Below are 18,753 nucleotides of genomic sequence, written 5' to 3'. Positions count from 1 at the left end.
ACAAGAGGCAGTACCGACTGCCAGGGACCTAATCAATACGGACATTAGTAAGATATCGGAACTAGAGTTCAGAATGACGATTTTAAAGATACTAATTGGGCTTGAAAAAAGCATGGAAGATACTAGAGAAACCCTTTCTGGAGAAATAAAAGAACTAAAATCTAACCAATTCGAAATCAAAAAGGCTATTAATGAGGTGTAATAAAAAATGGAGGCTCTAACTGCTAGGATAAATGAGGCAGAAGAGAGAATTAGTGATATAGAAGACCAAATGATAGAAAATAAAGAAACTGAGAAAAAGAGAGATAAACAACTACTGGATCACGAGGGCAGAATTCCAGAGATAAGTGATACCATAAGACGAAACAATATTAGAATAATTGGGATCCCAGAAGAAGGAGAGAGAGGGACAGAAGGTATATTGGAGCAAATTATAGCAGAGAATTTCCCTAATTTGGGGAAGGAAACAGGCATCAAAATCCAGGAGGCACAGAGAACCCCCCCTCAAAATCAATAAAAATAGGTCAACACCCCCAACATCTAATAGTAAAACTTACGAGTCTCAGAGATAAAGAGAAAATCCTGAAAGCAGCCCGGGACAAGAGATCTGTAACCTACAATGGTAGAAGCATTAGACTGGCAACAGATCTATCCGCAGAGACCTGGCAGGCCAGAAAGGACTGGCATGATATATTCAGAGCACTAAATGAGAAAAACATGCAGCCAAGAATACTATATCCAGCTAAGCTGTCACTGAAAATAGAAGGAGAGATAAAAAGTTTCCAGAACAAACAAAAACTAAAGGAATTTGCAAACAGGAAACCAGCCCTACAAGAAATATTGAAAGGGGTCCTCTAAACAAAGAGAGAGCCTAAAAGTAACATAGACCAGAAAGGAACACAGACAATATACAGTAACAGTCACCTTACAGGCAATACAATGAGTATCCAAAATCTATAAAGAACTCATTAAACTCGGGCGCCTGGGTGGCTCAGTTGGTTAAGCGACTGCCTTCGGCTCAGGTCGTGATCCTGGAGTCCCGGGATCGAGTCCCGCATCGGGCTCCCTGCTCGGCAGGGAGCCTGCTTCTCCCTCTGACCCTCTTCCCTCTTGTGCTCTCTGTCTCTCATTCTCTCCTTCTCAAATAAATAAATAAAATCTTTAAAAAAAAAAAAAGAACTCATTAAACTCAATACCCAAAGAACAAATGATCCAATCAAGAAATGGGCAGAAGACATGAACAGACATTTCTGCAAAGAAGACATCCAAATGGCCAACAGACACATGAAAAAGTGCTCAACATCGTTCATCATCAGGGAAATCCAAATCAAAACCTCAATGAGATACCACCTCACACCAGTCAGAATGGCTAAAATTAACAAGTCAGGAAACGACAGATGTTGGCGAGGATGTGGAGAAAAGGGAACCCTCCTACAATGTTGGTGGGAATGCAAGCTGGTGCAGCCCCTCTGGAAAACAGTATGGAGGTTCCTCAAACAGTTGAAATTAGAGCTACCGTTCGATCCAGCAATTGCACTACTGGGTATTTACCACAAAGATACAAATGTAGGGACCCGAAGGGGTACGTGTACCCCAATGTTTATAGCAGCAATGTCCACCATAGCCAAACTGTGGAAAGAGCCAAGATGCCCATCGACAGATGAATGGATAAAGAAGAGGTGGTATATATACACAATGGAATATTATGCAGCCATCAAAAGGAATGAGATCTTGCCATTTGCAACGACGTGGATGGAACTGGAGGGTGTTATGCTGAGTGAAATAAGTCAATCAGAGAAAGACATGTATCACATGACCTCACTGATATGAGGAATTCTTAATCTCAGGAAAGAAACTGAGTGTTACTGGAGTGGTTGGGGGTGGGAGGGATGGGGTGGCTGGGTGATAGATATTGGGGAGGGTATGTGCTACGGTGAGCGCTGTGAATTGTGCAAGACTGTTGAATCACAGATCTGTACTTCTGAAACAAATAATGCAACATATTTTAAGAAAAAAGAAAAAGAAGAAGATAACAGGAGAGGAAGAAAAGGGGAGTATGTCAGAGGGGGAGATGAACCATGAGAGATGATGGACTCTGAAAAACAAACTGAGGGTTCTAGAGGGGAGGGGGGTAGGGGGATGGGTTAGCCTGGTGATGGGCATTGAGGAGGGCACGTTCTGCATGGAGCACTGGGTGTTATAAACAAACAATGAATCATGGAACACTGCACCAAAAACTAATGATGTAATATATGGTGATTAACATAACAATAAAAAATAAAAAATAAAAAATAAATTAAAAAAAAAAAAAAAGAACTCATTAAACTCAATACCCAAAGAACAAATGATCCAATCAAGAAATGGGCAGAAGACATGAACAGACATTTCTGCAAAGAAGACATCCAAATGACCAACAGACACATGAAAAAGTGCTCAACATCGTTCATCATCAGGGAAATCCAAATCAAAACCTCAATGAGATACCACCTCACACCAGTCAGAATGGCTAAAATTAACAAGTCAGGAAACGACAGATGTTGGCGAGGATGTGGAGAAAAGGGAACCCTCCTACACTGTTGGTGGGAATGCAAGCTGGTGCAGCCACTCTGGAAAACAGTATGGAGGTTCCTCAAAAAGTTGAAAAAATTACCATACAACCCAGCAATTGCACTACTGGGTATTTACCCCAAAGATACAAATGTAGGGATCCGCAGGGGTATGTGCACCCCAATGTTTATAGCAGCAATGTCCACAATAGCCAAACTATGGAAAGAGCCAAGATGTCCATCGACAGATGAATGGATAAAGAAGTGGTTTATATATACAATGGAATATTATGCAGCCATCAAAAGGAATGAACTCTTGCCATTTGCAAAAACGTGGATGGAACTGGAGGGTATTATGCTGAGCAAAATAAGTCAATCAGAGAAAGACATGTATCATATGACCTCACTGATAGAAGGAATTCTTAATCTCAGAAAGCAAACTGAGGTTTGCTGGAGTGGTGGGGTGTGGGAGGGATGGGGTGGCAGGGTGATAGACATTGGGGTGGGTATGTGCTATGGTGAGCTCTGTGAATTGTGCAAGACTGTTGAATCACAGACCTGTACCTCTGAAACAAATAATACATTATATGTTAAAAAGAAGAAGAAGAAGAAGAAGAAGAAGAAGAAGAAGAAGAAGAAGAAGAAGAAGAAGGAGAAAGGAGAAGAAGATAGCAGGAAGGGAAAAATGAAGGGGGGGGAATCAGAGGCGGAGACAAACCATGAGAGACTATGGACTCTGAGAAACAAACTGAGGGTTCTAGAGGGGAGGGGAGTAGGGGGATGGGTTAGCCAGGTGATGGGTATTAAAGAGGGCATATATTGAATGGAGCACTGGGTGTTATATGCAAACAATGAATCATGGAGCACTACATCAAAAACTAATGATGTAATGTATGGTAATTAGCATAACATAAAAAAATGTAAGATCTACATTTTAAGCAAATTTCAAGTATATAGTACAGTATTAATAATTATAATCACCATGTATATTCCATCTCCAGAACTTACTCATCTTAAAACTGAAAGTTTGTACCATTTGATTACTGTCTGCCCTTTGCCCTCCTCCCCAGCTTCTGATATCTACCATTCTACCCTCTGTTACTGAGCTTGACTTTATTTTTCTAGATTCCACTTATAAGTGAGATCATGGGATACCTGTCTTTCTCTGTCTGGTTTAGTGCTCCTAGTGTGTTGTCCATGTTGTCCAGGTTCATCCATGCTTGGAAATGGCAGGATTTCCTTCCTTTTTAAGGCTGAGCAATATTCCATTTTCTTTATCCATTTATCTGTACACTTACATTTATTTATTTATTTATTTATTTATTTATTTATTTATTTATTTATATTTAAATTCTAGTTAGTTAACATACAATGCACTATTGGCTTTAGGAGTAGAAGTCAGTGATTCATCACTCACATACAACACCCAGTCCTCATCACAAGTGCCCTCCTTAATGCCCATTACCCATCTAGCCCATTCCCCACCCGTCTCTTTCCATCAACCCTCAGTTTGTTCTCTATCATTAAGAGTCTCTTATGGTTTGTTTCCCTCTCTCCTTTTTCCCCCCTTCCCAAATGTTCCTCTGTTTTCTTTCTTAAATTCCACATATGGTATTTGTTTTTCTCTGACTGACTTCTTTCACTTAGCATAACACTGTCTTGCTCCATCCACATTGTTGCAAATGGCAAGATTTCATTCTTTTTGGTGGTTGAGTAATATTCCATTTGGTGGCTGAGTGAGTATATATATATATATATATATATATATATATATACCACATCTTCTTTATTCATTCATCAGTCTATGGACATTTGGGTTCTCTCCGGAGTTTGCCCATTGTTGATAATGCTGCTATAAACATCGGGGTGCATGTACCCCTTTGAATCTGTATTTTTGTGTCCTTTGGGTAAATAACTAGTAGTATAACTGCTGGGTCATAGGGTAGTTGTATTTTTAACTCCTTAGGAACCTCCATACTGTTTTCCAGAGTGACTGCACCTGTTTGCATTCCCACCAAAAGTGCAAAAGATTTCCCCTTTCTCCACATCCTCACCAACATCTGTTGTTTCCAGAGTTGTTAATTTTAGCCATTCTGACAGGTGTGAGGTGATATCTCATCATGGATTTGATTTGTATTTCACTGATGATGAGTGATGTTGAGCATCTTTTCATGTGTCTGCTAGTCATCTAGGTGTCTTCTTTGGAAACGTGTCTATTCATGTCTTCTGACCATTCTTAACTGGATCATTTGTTTTTTGGGTGTTGAGTTTGATAAGTACTTTATTTTTTGGATACTAGCCCTTTATCACATATGTCATTTGTAAGCATCTTCTCCCATTCCATAAACTGCCTTTTGGTTTTGTCATTTGTTTTTTTCATTATGCAGAAGATTTTCGTCTTGATGAAGTCCCAATAGTTCATTTTTGGCTTTGGTTTCCCTTGCCTTCAGTGACAAGTCTAGTAAGAAGTTACTATGGCCAAGGTCAGAGATGTTCTTCTCTAGGATTTTGATGATTTCCTGTCTCATATTTGGGTCTTTTATCCATTTTGAATTTGTTTTTGTGTATGGTGTAAGGAAGTGGTCCAGTCTCATTCTTCTGCATGCGGCTGTCCAGTTTTCCCAGCACCATGTGTTGAAGACACTGTCTTTTTTCTACTGGATATTATTTCCTGCTTTGTTGAAGATTAATTGATCATATAGTTGTGGGTCCATTTCTGGGTTCCCTATTCTGTTCCATTGACATTTAAAGTAATCGTTGATAGGTAACGATTTAGTACTGTTATTTCAGTATTCCAAGTGTTTCATAGATCAGTTGTTCCTTCTTATTGTCTTCCTTTGTAATTTCATGGGTTTTGTTACAGTGGTATGCTTTGATTTTTTTTTCTCTTTATCTTTTCTGAATCTACTCTAGGTTTTTGCTTTGCAGTTACCAGGAGGCTTACATAAAATATCTTATACATATAGCAGTCTATTTTAAGCTGATAAGAACTTAACTTCATTTGTTTTCAAAACAACGCTTTTACTCCTCCTCCACCAATTTTATGGTTTTTATGTCACAAATTACATATTTTTATATTGTGTGTTTAAAAATTATTTTAGCTACGTTAGTTTAATTTTCTTTTAACCTTTCACTAGAGTTATGAGTGATTTGCATGTCACTCGTACAATATCACTGTGTTCTGAATTTGACTGTATATTTATATTTACCGCTGAGATTTATACTTTCATAGGATTTCATGTTTTTAGTAAGTGTCCTTTTATTTTAGCTTGAAGAACTCCCTTAAGTATTTCTTGTAAGGCAGTTTCAGTGGTGAATTCTTTCCACTTTTTGATTGTCCGGAAATGTCTTTATCTCCCTCTCATTTCTGAAGGCCTTCTATTCTGGATAAGGTATTCTTGGTTAGTGTTATTTTTCAGCAGTTTGAATAAATCACCCACTCTCTTCTGGATTTCCAGATTTCTGCTGAGGAAACCACTGATAGACTTACAGGTGTTCCCTTCTTTGGGATGAGTTCCTTGTCTCTTGTTCCTTTCAAGAATTTTTCTTTGTCTCTAATTTTTTTTCTTTGTCTTCAATTTTTGACAATTTTATGATCATGTGTCTTGGTGAAATCTTTTTTGGATTCAATCTTACAGGGGACTTTAAGCTTCATGTCCCAAGATTTCTATATATTTCCCAATTTGGGGAATTTTTCAGCCATTGTTTCTTTATTTTTTTAAGGACTTTGTTTATTTATTTGACACAGAGAGACAGCTAGAGAGGGAACACAAGCAGGGGGAGAGGGAGAAGCAGACTCCCCACTGAGCAAGGAGCCCGACGTGGAACTTGATCCCAGGACCCTGGGATCATGACCCGAGCCAAAGGCAGCTGCTTAACCGACTGAGCCACCCAGCCATCCCAACCCTTCCACTTTTCTACAACAATTTTATTGAGACATACCTTCACGTAACATATAAGTCCCCCCCCCCTTTAAAATGTAGAATTCAATTTTTATGGTCTTGGTGTTCATCAATAAAAATTTTAATGTTGATGATGTACAATGTATGTATTTTTCTTTTTTTTAAGATTTTATTTATTTATTTGACAGAGAGAGAGATAGCGAGAGCAGGAACACAAGCAGGGGGAGTGGGAGAGGGAGAAGCAGGCTCCCCGCGGAGCAGGGAGCCCGATGCGGGGCTCGATCCCAGGACCCTGGGACCAGGACCTGAGCCGAAGGCAGACGTTTAACGACTGAGCCATATTTTTTCTTTTATTTCTGTGCTTTTGGTGTCCTTATCTTAGAATTCAGTGAGAAATCTGAGATCATGAAGATTTATCCCTTGGTTTTCTCCTAAAGGTCACAAAGTTTTAACTTTTAGATTTGGGTCTTTGATCGATTTTGAATTTATTTTTATATGCTGTATGAGGTAAGAGACCAACTTCACTTTTTTTTTTTTTTTTGCATGGGACTATTCTCTTGTCCCAGCACCACTGACTGAAAAGATTATTTTTTCTTCATTGAATGGTCTCAGAAACCTTGTCAAAATCAGTTGGCCATGGGTATCATTTTGGACTCTAAATTCAATTCCATTGATCTATATGTCTATCCTTATGCCTGGACCACACTGTCTTAATTATTATGCTTCATGTTAAGTTTTGAAACTGGAAGTCTGAAGTCTACAACTTTATCCTTTTTTTTTCCCCAAGACTGTTTTGACTAACATAACATAATAAAAAAATAAAAATAAAATAAAAATAAACAAAAAAACAAAAAACCCCAAAAACATTCAATTAAATTTTTATTAAAAAAAAAAAAAAGACTGTTCTGACTATTCTGGGTCCCTTACAATTCCATATGAGTTTTAAATTCAGTATGTCAATTTCTACAAAGAAGCCAGCTATCTTTTAGGTGACTTTCTTTCATCCTTTTTACAGATTTTGTGAAAAAAATCAGTAACTTTTTTTGGAAATAATGAAAGAATCCTAAGCCTCTTATTTTACACATTCTCCAGGGGAAGGTCCTGTGAGGCATCTGGTGGAGTATAGTCTTTGTTAAATTTGAGCCTGTCATAGTCTGGAGTGGGCAGGAGTCTTCCCTGGGCACTGAGGCTGCAAGCTGGCCACGCCTGCTTCACCTTCCTGAGGCCTGGCAGCCAGCACAAGGATGTGTAGGACAGGGAAACAGGGCTGGGTACCCCAGAATGTCACTGAAAATGGTGCAGAGTTCCGGGAGGGTGGGGCATTAGAAGATGCTGACACAGAAGCTGCCCATGGATTCTGCAGAGGTCAGGTGATTGGTCTATGTAGCCATTCATTAAGAATTAAGGCTGGAGAAAAAAAGGACTGAAGTCAGGGACTTTCTCCTGGGTTAACAGGCGTGACAGGAGAGGGAGTATGCAACACTTTGGCCAGAAGGCTGTGTTCAAAATCCAGAGAAACTCAGGATCAAGGGAGCAAGAACCAAAAAGCAGTGGGACACAATAGCTGAATTCCTGTCAGGAAAACATCCTGCTGCCAGATTCGTAGCTAGCTGATTTTGTCACTGATGAGTCAGACTTCTGGACTTAAAGGGACCATATTCTCAGGAAAAAAGTTAAGTCCTGCATCCTAATTTATTTCTTTTTTTTAATGTTATGTTAATCACCATACATTACATCATTAGTTTTTGATGTACCCAATTTATTTCTGACTTCACAAGTGATGTTTTGTTGTTGAAACTTTTCTTTCTGCTTGTAGCACCAAGTGGATTTTCTCCAACTGATGATTAACTCCCAGAATTCCAAAGAAATGAATGCCCACAAAGGTAAGTAAGGAGAGCTTCAGAGAGCCAGTGATGGGGAGTTTCTGATGCAGGGGGGTGGTTCTGAGATGTGGAAGAAGATTTTTAGCAGATGAAATTTCTGCAAATTGAAGAAAGACACATGTTCAGATACAAATGGTAGTGTAAGCACTTTCCAGAAGCACCCAGCCATAAGTTTGTTCGAAGCCTGAAGGGCAACCATAGACAAGGCAGTCGGTGGTTCATGGATCACCTACATCAGAACCTCTGGGGAGTTTGTTTCTCATGTCAATCCTCTGGCCTAATCCAGACCCAGTGAATTTGAACCTGGAAATTCACATCAAGCCTTCATCACCTCAGAAGGCACATGGCCCCAGGGTTGGTGGCCCGGAACACTTGGTTAAAATTGTATTCACTGGCTTAACATACTGTAAAGTTTTACTTTTCGTCTTGTAATTAAGAAGTAACTGGTGCAAGATGCCTTTTCAACTGTGTAAATACTATGTCTCTCTTCAAACTTTCACCTACTCCTTTTATTGTCCATGGATGGTATTTAACTGAAACCATTATTACCATGATGGCTCCAAAATGGTGACTTTCCAATCCCATCAATTCTTCCACGTTGATGAGTGATTGTCCATGGTTAGGGAGATTTTCGTTCTGTCTCTATAATTAATTTATTTATGTCAGGATGATTTCATATATTTCATATATTACTAACTTAGTCTCTTACATCATTCTTTATTTAGATACTCAATTATCTCAGATTTGTCTTCTGGAAGCCCTTTCAAATGGGCTTCCGTGTTATTATTTTTTTTCTTCCTCTTTATGTTTTCAATAGTCTTTATTTTTTATAGCAGTTTTAGGTTCCCTGCAAAAGTTACTGAAAGACACAGAGATTTCCCATATTCCTCCTGCCCCACCTACACACAGCATCTCCCACTATCAAAATATTTTACCATGAGGTACATTTATTACAATCAATGTACTTACAATAACACATTATTACCACCCAAAATCCATAGTTTACATTACAGTTCACCCTTGGTGTTGTATATTCTATGAGTTTTGACAAAGGCATAATGATGTCTATCCCCCATTACAGTACAGAGTATTCTGTATCTTTTCCCATATTATTTTCTGAGCATTTGCTTGCATTCTAGTGTGAGACATTCCAAGTTTCTCTTCTGTTTCCCCTGATGAGCCCCAGAATCAGCCCTTTCTCCAGAAGCTTTGTTTCCTTTTAGTGAGAAATGGTATTTAGAAAACAAAATCTGGGATCTAGGAGTGCTCAGTGCTATAGTTTCTTTGCTTCTATTTCCTCTCAGTGGGCCAAGTTAAGAATATCAACTATATTTACACAGGACTGATAAACATAAACACTTCTATATCTATCTATCACCAGTGATCTAATTATGGTCTCTGTGTCTGAAAGGAAAAAAGATTTATAGTTTGCTTCTATCACAGAAATAGTCCATCATGGTTAATTTCAGGCTAAATATGGTTTGACAACCATCTCCCAAAATTCTTGAATATTTAACAATTGATTCTAGAGAATAAGGATGGGCTTACTCCATCACACCACTAAAATATATGTATGCCTATGTATACATCTACTTCTATCTATCTATCTATCTATCTATCTAGTTCTACTATTTTCTGTGATGAAGAAAATATTCTGTATGTCCAGTTCAATACAGAACCACTACACACATGTGGTTAATTGAACACTTGACATATGGCTAGTGTCACTGAAGACCTAAATCTTATATTGTTTTAAATGTAATTAATTAACATTTAAATATAAATAGGCACATCTGGTGAGTGGCTACCATACCGGACAGCAGAGCTATGAAATTTGATTATCATGGGGTTCATGGCAATCAGGGGAAAGACTCTGACAGTTGAATTTATCCACAGCAGCATCACAGAAAGTATGAATGGGAAATCAGAATTCTGTAGACCTTTCTTACACTCACTTTGTATTATTTTTAGTTGTGAATTTCATGCCTGTGGCAAGTACCATGTTAATTTCAGTCCTCTAAGTATTATGTAATCCAGTTCTGATCAAATAAGTTAGAGCAGGACCATGCTTAGTTTCTACTACAAGAAAATCAAAAGGGAGGCCAACTTATAGTCAGAGTGGGGCCATTTACTAAGGAAAGTGACATGAATAAGCATTGCTAATTCCACTCACTGGATTCTGTTTGTCTATAATTCATGCTGGCCTGTGTCCTTTTATTTATCATTGTTTCTTTTGCTGTTTTATGCAGTTGATTAGACTAACATCATTCACCATTCTTCTAGCATTTTGTCTGTGTCGTAGTTTCTATACCTATCTGAGATCATCCATGTGAAGAATGTGCCCCAGGTCTTCTCTTACCTGAAACCTCTTAAAGGTATAATCCATACTTCTCAAGCCAGCTTGTGCACACAAATCACCACATCTCAGGAAGCTCAGATTTTTATTTGATAGTTCTAGGGTAAGGTTTGAGATTCTGCATTTCTAATAAGATCTCAGGTGCTGCAGATGCTGCTGATCCATGGACCACACTTTAAGTAGCAAAAGTTTATCTGTAGCCCAATATTGACCACTTAAATTCCTGCAAATTATGTTTAGATGAAAGATCATTCAATTTTCATGATAATTAAGCCTTAGCATTGTTTACTCTCTGAAAAAATTTAAGCTGTATTTTAGCTGAAAGAAATCATATTTTTCCTGGGGGAGGATGCTAGCCCATGTTACTTAGGGCAGAAGTACTTTTATGATTCTCCAAAGGACAATACTGATAACTCTGTGTATGTTGGACAGAAATACCATCTCCTGAAATTACCCACCTATGTTGGTGGGGAGGGTGGCATAACCAGTAACAGGTGTCCAAGAATAGTATGGACCTTCAGAATAACCAGATCAAGACAACTTTTAACTTTTTCTGGCTCTACAAGATAGACATTAGAGTGAAACCACTCCCAGTTTGATTCAGAATTGCTTTTACGTTTTCCACCAGGGATTTGGGGGTTTCAAGTGGATTTGTCATCATCTAATCTGTGATCACCTGCTTTAGCTAAAATGTCTTTTCTCTCCTTTTAGCTCTGTCTGATCTGGAGCTTGTGGCCCAATCTATTATCTTTATTTTTGCTGGCTACGAGACCACTAGTACTTCTCTTTCCCTCCTTATGTATGAATTGGCCACTCACCCTGATGTCCAACAGAAACTGCAGAAGAAGATTGATGCAATGTTCCCCAATAAGGTGAGTGAGTCATACTTGAAGAGGGAGTCAGGATAGGCTCTGTTATGCCTCAGTAACAGATTAGCCATCAAATCTAGGAGGGTTTCCTAGCAAAAGTTTACTTCTATACATGGGTATAGTAGAGGATGGGAGTGAGTCTCTGCTCCACAGAGTTACTTGGGTAATACAGGATAAAGAAGTTCCACTTTCTTTACCTGCATTATCTGGAATTTAGGGACCTATTGTTGACTGGGTAACAAGAAACTAAAGTGTTGCTCACTTGCTTTTCCAATATTTGGCCCTGAACTGACGTACATCTCCTCAGTTTACAGCCCATTTGCAAAGTGGTTTCCCCTAAGGTCACATGGGCAGGGAAATATGGGGGTCTACGTGGGTGTTGGGTGAGCAGAAAATGTCTCTGCCACACAGCCTATGAAGTGTCAATTCTAATTATCTCCACGTAACAAGTCAGGAAACTGAGCTACAGAAAGACAACATAACATTCTTAGACTAATACATAACTTGTGGTGAAGAAGCCAAGCAAGGAGCCGGGGTGCCAGGATCCTTATTAACCTCTTAACCTGTACAATGTTGGCTCTTAAATATAACACCAAGTGATAGACACATATTTTCTGTGTGATAGACACACTGTTTTCTTTTCTTTTCTTTTTTTAATTAACATATAATGTAACCCACACTGTTTTCTGACCTCTGCCTAAACTGGAGCTCCCAACTTCTGAAGAGACCTGGTCTCTGGGGCTGGAGCGGCTTATTTGGCAAACAGTGAAACCCCAGACCAATAATGGGGAGACCTTTCCAGCAACAGAGGGTGGGGCTGAGAGTAGGATTCTGATCCCCTTCACAATATTCCCTAGAACTGAAATTGTGTTCCCTCAATTGGTGGCATCCAATTCCACCCTTCTTTGCCCTATTTGGGTTGAAAGGAAACAGTGGCACCCCAAAATTATTTATATTTTATATAATATAGTATATCCCTCCAAATATTATATATATAATCAAAGAGCAAGGAAGCAGGATATTTCAGCTAAAAGAGTTTATGTGGATAGGGGAATGTTTTCTGCTGCATGTCCTCCTTCCGTGGTACAGATGTGAGGCCCCTGTTTTGAAAGGAAACAGTGACTTCAACATATTTCACTCAAGATTAAAAGTCATAGTATATTAGTCACTTTTGTTCATATGAGGAAGAAGAACCGCTACTTGGTAGTGGGAAGGATGTGAGGCCCTGTTGAGAGGAGTTTCCCAGCAGTCTCTTCTAATTGTTACTATTACATACAAGTCAGTGGGCCATTGAGTAAGTCAAAGGACATGGCAGACATTAAAATGCCTAGAAATGCCTGTCACCAAAACAAATGATTCTTAGGGGTTCCTTTCTAACACTTCAGTAGTAGTGTGTAGACTGAGTTGAGACAGATCCCAAATCTCAATTTATGAAAATCTGTTTCTTTCCTTCCAGGCACTGCCCACTTACGATGCCCTTGTACAGATGGAGTATCTGGACATGGTGTTGAATGAAAGTCTCAGATTATACCCAATCGCTGATAGACTTGAGAGGGTCTGTAAGAAAGATGTGAAAATCAGTGGTGTGTTCATTCCCAAAGGGACAGTGGTGATAGTGCTGACCTTTGCTCTTCACTGAGACCTGGATCTCTGGCCAGAGCCTGAGGAGTTCCGTCCTGAAAGGTACAGGGAGCCCTCAAAAGGGGAACCCACCCTCATATTGAAGGATATCCTGATATTTTCTTAGTATAGATGACAAGCATGTGGTTGTACAATTATTTATTTGTACATCTTTTTATTTTTAGAAGTAATTTTCTTACTGCAAAATGATCGTTGTTATCAAAATTTTATAAACTGTAGACCCTAAAAAAGAATACTAAAGTCATCCTCAGTCCTAATACATCAAGATTACTAATAGTGATACCTCTGTCCTTGTGGACATTTTTCCATGCATATATTGACTACTGAAAATTATCTTGGCCGTATATTTTTTGAATGACTTACTTAATGTAACATTAAACTATAACAACATACTATATTTATGTTTGTGATATATGCATATGCCATAATTTACTTAACCACCATCTTATTGAAGGAAATAGGTTTTTTATTTTCCCTTAAGTTTTTTGGTCACCTTTAGCTCTCTGAACTCACCCCCACATTCCCATATTCCATGTTTGTAAACGTTGGCCGCTGTTCTGCTAGCCATAAGGGGGGAGAGCTAAGGCTGTGGACCTGAGAGTTCTCATCCCTGACAGGAGGAACAACCTCATGAGAACATAGGCACATACAGGTCCTGTGCTGTCTGTGGTGGCAGTCCTGTCCCAGCTCCCACCTCTGTTGGTGTCTGGGGTTCATCCAAAGCAAAGTCACCTGAGAAATCTGCTCTCTAGCCATCTGAAACATCCTCCTTGGAGGGGTCTTGAGCTTTCTCTTCTGGGAGCAGAGTCTGGCTTTGGGCACAGTTTGAATTCTGCAAAAGTTGGTGCTTTCCTGTTTGTTGTATTGGTGAGCAAAATCTGGAGTGAAGTTTTTAGGAATCTAGACTTTCAGCCCCTGCCTCTAAGTTCCCTGATGGCAGAGCCCTTGTCCTGTTGCATGGTGTTCCTAGTGCTAAAATCACATCTATACATAGTACTTGCTGAAAAAAGTCAGAATTGACCAAGTCATCTGTTTTCTGGACCAGGAGCCCTGGTGGTTCCCACAAGCTCAGCAGTCCCCAGTCCTGTACCTTCTTGAACAGAAACCAGAGCCCACTCCCAATACTTCTTCATGATTCATTCAGGCATGAGAGGAAGTGCTTACATATGTGTGTTAGGGACTGTGCCAGGCAGTGTGAGATCCACGTGTTAAAAATGCCTATTATGGAGAATTTTTAACACATTCACAACCATATTCTGTAGATACAAGTCTAAGAAATACTTGTTTTTTAAAGATTTTATTTATTTATTTGACAGAGAGAAAGCACAAGTATGCAGAGCGGCAGAGAGAGGGAGAGGGAGAAGCAGACTCCCCGCTGAGCAGGGAGCCTGATGCGGGGCTTGATCCCAGGACCCTGGTATCATGACCTGAGCCAAAGGCAGACACTTAACCAACTGAGCCACCCAGGCACTTCCTAAGAAATACTTTTAATGCATCTATATGTGCCCATCACCTGCTCAACAACCACTCACTCATGTCAGCGGCCCCATCCACACACCATTTCAACTCCTCGTCTGATTCCCATATAATTTTAAGACTCATCACCTGTAAACATTCCAGTATGTTCTTCACAATATATGGAGTTTTTAAAAATACCTACTGAGAATGCCATTATTAATTTCCCCAAATCCACATTTTTCCTTAATATAAATATTGAAGAATGAGTTTGAATAAAACATGTCTAACCTTCAAGGAATTTATAGCCTCATGGAACAGATAGACAAGAATTCAGTGATTATACTGGTTATACATAACCATGAGTATGAGTACTGCAGTAGCATGATGTGCTCACGTAAATCATCTGACATGCTGTCCTGTGAAAGTGGTTGAGGGGGTGCTAGTGCGGAGGAGAGGGAAGTGAAGGGAAAAATAATGATGTAAATCATGGGAGGCATTTTCCCTGCTTCCTTTGTCCGTGGATATGTGACCAACGTCAGTCAGTGGGGGCAGGATCCTAACTTTCCTTCAGTCAGACTCATATCCTGCTCACCTTTCAGAGTATGAACTACTCACCACCCTGAATATAATCCCAGTGTTTAAGATAAATCTTGTTTCAACAGCATTCATCTCATCTCCTCAACAAGACTGAATGCTCCCATAGGGTAAGGGGTATCGACCAATCTGTAGCTTACATTGTCACAGCAGAATAAGCATAGCAGGATTATAGTAACCGGCCCATCAGAGTTTCTTATATACTCCTGGTTGAGAACCCCGAACATGTACCTCTTGTGGATTTTATGTTTCACTAACTTGTTTCCAATGTGTACTGTGGAACCAGGTTCAGTAAGAAGAACAAGGACAACATAAATCCTTATACATACCTGCCTTTTGGAACTGGACCCCGAAATTGCCTTGGGATGAGGTTTGCGATCATGAACATGAAACTTGCCCTGGTCAGAGTCCTTGCAGAACTTCTCCTTCAAACCTTGTAAAGAAACACAGGTCAGAAAGACAACTTTCTGCATAAATGGTGTTTTATTGCTTTTTTTTTTTTCAACTAAGAGATATTGAATGGATGTGTGTGTGTGAGAGAGGCGGTGGGGAGCTCATTTATCCTTTTTTTAAAGATTTTATTTATTTATTTGAGAGAGAGAATGAGAGAGAGAGAGAGCACATGAGAGGGGGGAGGGTCAGAGGGAGAAGCAGACTCCCTGCTGAGAAGGAAGCCCGATATATGTGATATATGCATATGCCATAATTTACTTAACCGATGCGGGACTCCAGGATCATGACCTGAGCCAAAGGCAGTCGCTTAACAAACTGAGCCACCCAGGTGCCCGGGGCTCATTTATCCTTAATAATTTGTCCTATTGCCTAAAGAATCTATTTAGAGCCATTTGTGACCTTTAAGGGTCCTTCAGCTCCTGAGTGCCATGTTTGTGGTTTATGACCACCCATCCATAAGGGTCATCTAGTCAGTGCAGTTCACATGACATCATTATGCACAGACGTATGAGCTTCAGCAAAGTATTAAATTTCTTTCAAGTCCACTGACAGGAAGGGAACATGCATACAATCATGATGTGCAGTGATTACTGCAACATGACTTTTGAACGATGCTCTTTTCTACCACAGCTTACAGACACTCTCAAGACTGTGGTTCTCAACCCCTGGTTGTACATAGATATCAGTGGGTTTGTTAAAAATCCTGATGCCCAAGTCATCACAGAAATTCTTTTTTTTTTTAAGATTTTATTTATTTGAGGGGTACCTGAGTGGCTCAGTCATTAAGCGTCTGCCTTTGGCTCAGGTCATGATCCCAGGGTCCTGGGATTGAGCCCCGCATCTGGCTCCCTGCTCTGCAGGAAGCCTGCTTCTCCCTCTCCTACTCCCCCTGCTTGTGTTCCTGCTCTCGCTGTGTCTCTCTCTGTCAAATAAATAAATAAAATCTTTAAAAAAAGGTTTTATTTATTTGAGAGAAAGAGAGAGAGAGCACAAGCAGGGGGAGGAATGGTAGAAGGGAGAAGCAGACTCCCCACTGAGCCAGGAGCCCCGCACAGGGCTCCATCCCAGGACTCTGAGACCATGACCTGAGCCAAAGGCAGATGCTTAACCAACTGAGCCACCCAGTTGCCCCCATCTCAGAAATTCTAACATAATTCAGGGAGTGTGGCTTTAAAAGCGCAAGCAAGGTTGAGAATGGGTGTGGTGTGAAGCATGTCTGCCTGATGTGAAGGACTCCCACGGTCCAGGCCATCCTGGCTACTTGGCCCCACCTTCTGCCAGCCCCACTCCAGTCTAACTATTCTTCCTTTCTATCCCAATCTGCCATTATGAATGGATGTTTCCACTGGGAGAGTGACAGAATCTTTAGCAGGGGAGATGGCCATAGAATAAAATACATAATACCCGCTCAGGATGACCTTGCAAACTTCAACATACACAATTTAACTCTCTATCACTTTTCAAAATTGTTTGCCATAATGGCTAAGAATCAGTTTTAAATTTTAAACACTCATCCTTTTTACTTAAAATTTAAATCAAAAAAGAACACAAGCCAACATGAGTTTGTCTCCAGCCTGGTACACCGTTAAGTACTCAATAGATACACTGTTGAATGACCTGATGGATGAATGCTTCCATGCTCCAGTCTTCAGAGCTTACAGAGTAAGGTAAAGAATCAGAGATAGATGTTGCTAAACAGAGTATTTATGTTTGTAATACATTATTGTCCTTCATGTATCTTGCTTGCTTTGCATCTGTCATGGCAGGGCTTCATTCCTGGTTTTCATATGCTTGTTTAACTGTTGCAGATCCCCCTGAAATTAAGTGCTCAAGGGTTAATTTGACCAGAAAAAAAACATTGTTCTCAAGGTTGAGCCAAGAGATGGGAATGTGAGTGGAGCCTGACTTTCCCTAAGGACTTTCCCTTTGTCCTTCAAGAAGCTGTATCCCAGATCACCAGAGATTTCAATTTCCTTTGAGAATAAAACCCAGAAATGAAGATGGCCTTCAGGTACTGCCCATGATGGGGATGACTAGGGATTCTGTACATTCATTTAGCTTCCTCGGTGTCTGTGTGGAGCATTATATATTGTGGAGAGTAAAGGAGGTGATAATAATTGCCAGAGATGTAGACTCAGCTTGTCTGGTTCACACAGACTACCCCCAGTTAGTACCAACTCCTCCCCAGAGCACTGATCAAGAATAAAACTTTCTCAGCAATTTTATCAACAAACTTTAATGAAAACAAGAATTCGTGTCAAGACTGTGGTAGTGACATTTATATCACATGTCTTATTTTGAATATTCTACATTTAATATCACACTGAGCCAGTCAATCAACACCTCTTTACAAAAGTATTAACTGATGGTTTCATGCACATTAAGGGGGAATCCGTAGAACTGATGAGTGAGAGCCAGTGACTGGATGTTTCGACCATTACAGTCACTCACTGGGTGGGTGGACCTTGTTCAGAACTCCAATGTGATACGTTAAAATGGGTGAGAGTTAATCCACTGTGACTTTGCCCATGGCTCAGAAAGTATATTCATAGTTTAATTCTACAGGTTTTGGGGCACGTGTTTTTTATAACTCGATCGAGGCACTTAGTATTATATGATTCATTTTCACCTCATCTCCCCTGATGTTCTGGTAGGCAGGGAACATACTTTCTTTCTGTGTTCCAGCCACAGCTCCCAACTGGCCCGACACAGTGAACATGGAATCAGAGATGGTTGGTTGGCCAATTGATTGGACAGAAAGGATAAAAGCATTTGTCCATTTCAGCTGGTATCAGAAGCTGCACAGGATTCTTCCTTTTCCTTCCCTCCCCTCTCCACCCCTTCTTTCCCTTCTCCTCTCTTCTCTTCCTTTGCCTTCCTTCCTGGATAATTCAGTCCTAAAGCCATAGGTGGGGCACAGGCAGGTGGGCAGCCCCACACTGAGGGTCAGGGGCAGAGAAGGGAGTCACAGTGACTCCAAGTTAGAGACTGAGTAGGATGAAGAGGGTGTCCACATGGAAGAGCAGCCTTGGGTGTGGGAGCCCAAGCTTG

At 40.1% G+C, this 18,753-nt stretch overlaps 1 pseudogene; it reads left to right on the top strand.

The window, feature by feature from the left end:
- The window catches only part of LOC113932072, a 32,189-nt pseudogene extending 13,744 nt beyond the window's left edge, over window positions 1–18,445 (top strand).
- The last annotated feature ends 308 nt before the right edge of the window (window positions 18,446–18,753 follow it).

The sequence above is a fragment of the Zalophus californianus genome, chromosome 10 (assembly GCF_009762305.2).
Source record: "Zalophus californianus isolate mZalCal1 chromosome 10, mZalCal1.pri.v2, whole genome shotgun sequence".
In the NCBI taxonomy this organism is placed as follows: domain Eukaryota; kingdom Metazoa; phylum Chordata; class Mammalia; order Carnivora; family Otariidae; genus Zalophus; species Zalophus californianus.
The sequence above is the reverse complement of the archived record's forward strand: the minus strand, read 5'-3'. Positions and strand labels throughout refer to the sequence as shown.